Below are 6,000 nucleotides of genomic sequence, written 5' to 3'. Positions count from 1 at the left end.
TGAAAGGAAAAACAGACAAATGTACACCTTAAGTAAATGTGGGTAGGATTAGGAGCTGGAGAAGACAACCTCTGGCAACAGAGGAGCAGAAAACAAAGAGCAATGAGCCCCTGGAGATTGGAAAACAAAGCTTGCAACTGGTGCAAACTCCCCTTAATACAATGACATAATAGCCAGAGTGCAAGCATTCCACGCTAGGGGTTATGTGATCTGATGTAGAAGCTATAAAAGCACCTTCTAGGCAAAAGCATCTAGGAAGAGGTTGCAGCATCTCATCAGCAGAAAACATATATTAAAACGCAGCAGCAGGATTTGGACAAGTCCACCTCAGGCAACAAGGTTTCATGGTAGAGAGTAGAGAAACTCATCCTCTGTAAACAAGCAAATGTAAGAACTGGAACTGCCCACACCTGAGAATAGTAGGCCAGGATAGACTTTATAACTTATGGCATCTTGATCCCTCATCAGCCTTCCAAACACAAACAATAAGAATTAGTATAAGAGTTAGGGCACAGAGTTTAGATGGAGCATGGTGAGGGCATAACCAGGTTGAACGGAAGGAGAAGTGCTCAGAAAACCAAGTCACCGTCACCTTCCTGTGATTTAATTAGCCTTCCACATTTAAGAAAACTGTGCAATAGGCACAAGCAAATCATCCAATAATAAGAAGCTGTTATATAGGAGTTGTTATACAGCCTTGGAATAAAAACAGGAAGCAGAATATGAGCAGCTCTCTTGGGGTTAATGAAGTGTTGATGGTAAAGCCAGAGGAAACATTAAGCTAGTTGCCTAGCAGAGCAAGGCTAATCTCACAAACAAAGGACAAGCTTCTGGGTTGAGGTAACAGGTGGTATCTTTTGTTTGAGTGCCACAACTTGCTATGAACGCAAAAAGAAAGCCACAGGTTATTCTGAATAATAAAATTATGGATAATTGGATACACAGACATCACATAACATGGATTTGATGGGACGGGTAGGCCATACCGCCTAGGCATGATTAAATACAGGTATTTGTGCATATCATTTCTACAGGTCTTGGCCCTGGCTATGCCCTAGGGCTAGAACAAGGCCAAGCCCCATAGCTAATGGGTACAGGGAAAGGCCATTGTCCATATGCTGGGCAAAGGGCCAAATATTGGTTCCCTAGTAGGCCTTTTGATTTCCCCAGCAAAACCTGGGCAGGACAGCCCATGATCGCACAATACTGAAAGTGCATTCATTGTCAGCTTTCATGTCTTTATGTACTGGGGGCCAGGCCAAAGCACAGTGCCTGTATGCTATGGGAACTGAAGACAGGGCAGGAGCCTGAGCTATGTCATGTGTCCAATATCCATGCTTGCAGTATTTATTAAGCATGTTAATCAGTCTTCAGCTATGGCCTGTCCTAGTACCACTGCTACAATTTTTTATAATATTGTTTTAGGGCAGCATAGCTGTATCTGAGTCTACAGATGTATGGTAGCATGTTACGCTACCACAAAGTTGAGAAGGTATTAAAGAGTAGGGAAAGTGCTAGATGACGCTATAGATATACATTCAGACATATCAGGTTCTTTTCAAAGCTAACTATGCCAATACTTATTTAAGCCCTATGCTATAGGCAGTGACTGAAATTGGAAAAGGAGGAGTTGGGAAAAAAACACTGCATTGAGAAAGGTTTTCAGGGTAATACAGTATTAGGAGAACATGTGGTTAACTGGGGATCAGTTTGTTGAATTCAGCAACAAAAAAAAACGATTCGATGGAAGACAGTGGTGGCTTAGGCCTGGGTCTAGGATTATGAGATATGGAGAAGTGTGACTGAGGTCCTGATATTAAAAACAATTTTAACAACTTTATTTTATTTATAAAGTGTTTGATACCCATGATGATGTGTGACATTAATTAACGGGTAGCATGCTATATTGTTGTTGAGGGCTTGGAGAAGTACAGAGCTGCAGTGTGGTTTAAGTGGAAAGCATTTTGATGTTGTGTCTGTGTGAGCAGAGTGGTGCTTGTCTTATTTTGCTGCACATAGGTGTGTTATATTGGGGAAAGGAGTGAAAGATAGATAGCAAGCAAATTATATTTGTCCAAGTGAGCAGGTGTGGAAGATGTTCTACATATCCTCCAGAGTGGTAAGCTGCCTGAGGATATGCATTGACTATAATCAGCCAACATAAATTACATGAGGCCATTCAGGAATGATGTGAAGTAACCCACAGGCAATCACAGGGTTTCCTTCTACAGGGGTTACCTAGAAGTAACAACAAACACCCACAGGAGTGCAAAGGCTGTCATGATGAATCCTATACAAGGTCCATGAAGGAGCTACAGAGGAGTCATAATAAATGCATTTTAGGGTCCACTCAGGAATTAAAGGGAATGGGGGCATCCCACCCTCTGTGCATCACCGCTAATGGAATTAAAAGACTTTCTGTTGCCCCTGGAGGAAGACTGTGAGGGGGATTACCCCCCCCCCCAACCTTCACTCCCTAGGATGAGCGAGGGTGGGCAGAAAGTCCACTACACACCATTGATTACATAATTAAAAAGTATAATAGGGTGGGGACCGCATTCCCTGGCATTAGGTCATGTCCCCACTCCATAAAGGCCTCAGCAGTCTTTGGGGAATAACCCCAAATCTGCCCTCCCCAGGAGAGCAAAGATCCCACCTGACACCAGGGATTATGAAGACAAAACCCCAGCCTGCCGTGATATCACCCAGTGTCCCATCGCACAATAGCCCCCAGAAGACTTTCTGCATCTCTCACCCCTGCCCCAGGGTGGGGGCAGAAACCCAACAAGACACCAGGCATTATGTCGAAAAAACAATAGTTGGATAGTGGTGTCACACCCTGGCAATGGGCTGTGCCCCAACTCCAAATAGACAAAAAAATAAACAATAACAAAAAATAAGGTGAGATGGCAGCCTCTTAGCATCAGGCCACAATAAAACTGATAATGTCCCAATAGTCTTTCTGCCCCTAGGGCCTAGAGAGTTCTCATCCCCACAGCAAGAGAGAGGAAATGTAGATTCTTTTGGGTGTAGTTTTACCATGCCTCAACCTGGCAGCAGAGAGACTGGCTGGTTCCCGGGGCGGGGGAGGCAGTGCAGTACTTGGATGGATAAATCCATCACCACTCTATTCAGTCTTTTGGACTTCTTGCCCCTAACGCTTTCAGGACAGGAAAATATTTGGAAAATACCCGAATATGCCTACCAGGGTGCGGGGTGGATTTTATAGCCTAACAGGAAAAAAAGATAGAAAAAGAATGGGATGTTGAGCACTGTTCCATCTTGCCATTGTTCCTGACCCTCTAGCATCAGACAATAGTTTTTCCTCCAGGAGGAGCCTTTATGCCAAAGCAGCACCCAAAGAAATCCCAGTTTCCTTTCATGGTGAATAGCGGAACTATTCAACCTCTTTGTCTGCTGGCAACCAGGAAAGTCTACCAACCTTCAGAATTTTTTTAAACCAAGAAATCCAGGAGGATCCAGTGTGGTGTGACTGGCATACATCCCAAAACGCTTTCTAACCCTGAGTTCCCTGTAAAAGTCAGAGCATAGCTCCAAAAAGGCTATTTCTCTCATATTTGTGAGACAGAAAACTAAGGCACTTCCAACCAAAGACAAATGTCTTACCATCTTCGGTTCCCACACTTCTTCCAACTGTGGGTGGACCAAATGCACATAACTGCATTGGACGAAAACTATAAACGTAAATAAACTTCACTGACTTCACAGTTTTAACTAATTCCAATCTTGAGTCTCAGCCACATAAGTGAGAACGCTGGGTGGTAGAAATGGTGTGGCTCCTTGCAGATTCCAAAACATTTCCTCACAGAAATATGAGGATAATCAGTGATTTTAGTGGTGGTTTGATATTCTGGATAAGAAAATATAGTGGGATCCACACAAATCAAACCACACTGCACTCCCCCGGGTCTCTAGTTTTCAGATATGTCTGGGTTTGGTGGTTTCCGTGTGGCAGCAATTACTGGGCCCAACTACTGCAGTATACTGCATGAATGGATACATTTGCAAAGAAAATCTTGAAGATTCTTTGTTGTATGCATCGGTGGAATTTCTATTTTTGGCTTCCAAATAAAAGCTAGTGTGCGAGAAAGAACACATTTTGCCCTCTGAACCACATGATAATATGGGTAAATCCAATTTCGGGGTTGCATAAATATGCAGTATTTCTGAATTCATTATCTTGGGCTCATTCAAAAAATGCATAGGTTTCCTCCATACCAATTTTCCATTCATTAGGTTTTACCATATAAATTAATGCATTGTTGGTGCACAAAGAAAAATCATTATAAGCTGTAGCCCATTTGTTTGGTCGTGATATCATGTTTTTTGAACACACAACAACCACTATATATCCCTATGACCAGACGAGTCTGATAGATGTAACTGTATTTAACTTTTATAAAATTGTCATCGGGTCACAAAATTACACATGAAAATGCTATTAGCTATTTCTATTTATTCCTACTTAGTTTACTTTTTATTTCAATGATTAGTGTCTTTGGGAAAATCTTAAGAGACGTATACAAATGACCCCTTACTGAATTTCAAATTTTGCCTACTTATTGAAATTATAGAGCTCCCTGATTCACAACTGAATTTTATATACTTTCCCCCAGAAACTGCAAGCAGGTAGAAGCCACAAAAAGCAGGAAATATTGTCTACCGTTTCAAAAAATGCAAAAAATAAGTAAAACAAAAGCAGGCAAGAGGGTGATCCTAGTACAGAAAAACTTTAGTACGTAACATTTTTAGAAAAAAACAAAAACTTTCTTTCACAGTACTTTCTCATTTTTCCAAAAACACCCACAAAATGTTGCTATATACTGTATTGTCTATTTACCCGGTCTGCTATAGTAAAATCCACAAACTTTAGAATCCCCAGCACGTAGGAAAATAAGGATGCATATTTAGCTTTGATACCTTTTGTGGAAACAAGCAATAGCAAAGCCAAAAGGTCTCTTGGCAATTTAGTTTAGCCATGTTGTACACCAGGCTGGCTGCTGTTCAGTATGGCTAAGTATTAGCGGCGTGGAGTGATGTGGGGTAGATTCGGGGGAGAGTGGAGTGGGGGTAGAACGAAGTGGGGTGGGTGGGGTAGGTCAGAGTGGGGTAGATTGAACTATGGCAAGCTGAGGTGGAGTGGAGTAGACTGCAGTGGGGTAGAGTAGAGTGAGATATACTGGGGTAGATTTGAGTTGAGTGGTAGATTGGGGAATAGTGTAGTGGGATGGATTTCAGGAAGACTGGAGTGCAGTTGGGTGGATTCTGTGAATGTAGTAGGGAATAGTGCAGTTGGGAATAGTGCAATGGGGAATGGTGCAGTGGGATAGATTTCAGGTAGATTGGAATGGAATGGGGCACACTGGGGTAGATTGGAGTGGTTTACCTTGGAGTAGTGTGTGGTAGACTGGGATGGGATATACTGGAGTGGAGTGGATTAGGGTAGATTGGGGTAGAGTGTAGCAGATTAGAGTGGGCAGAGGGGTAGATTAAATCGGGGTGGACTGGACTGGAGTAGGGTAGATTGGGTGGAGTGAGGTAGACTAGAGTTTAGAGGGGTGGACTAGAGTGGGGTGTACTGGAGTACAGTGGTTAGATCAGAGTGTAGTGGGATACATTGGGGTAGATGGGAGTGGAGTAGATTGGGGAGAGCGCAGTGAGTGATTTGGGATAGGTTTGGATGGGGTGAGTAGATTGGGTGGTAGTGGAGAGGGGTAGATTGGAGTGGGGTAAACTGGGTTAGAGTGGGGTAGATGGAGTGTAGTGAGGTAAATTAGAGTGAAGTGGAGGGGCGTAGAGTGGAGTGGTGCATTGTGTCGCAGAGTGAGTGGCACAGATTGGAGGGACATGGAGTTGAGTGACGTGTTGTAGAGTGTCTCAGAATGGCGGGCGTGGAGTGTAGTGCCATGTCAGAGTGGAACGGCATAGTGTGGAATATGCTTGGTGTGGTAGAGCACTGCCATTACAGACAACACATTT

Source organism: Pleurodeles waltl, chromosome 8 (genome assembly GCF_031143425.1).
Source record: "Pleurodeles waltl isolate 20211129_DDA chromosome 8, aPleWal1.hap1.20221129, whole genome shotgun sequence".
Taxonomy (NCBI): domain Eukaryota; kingdom Metazoa; phylum Chordata; class Amphibia; order Caudata; family Salamandridae; genus Pleurodeles; species Pleurodeles waltl.
Note: the sequence above shows the minus strand (reverse complement) of the source record.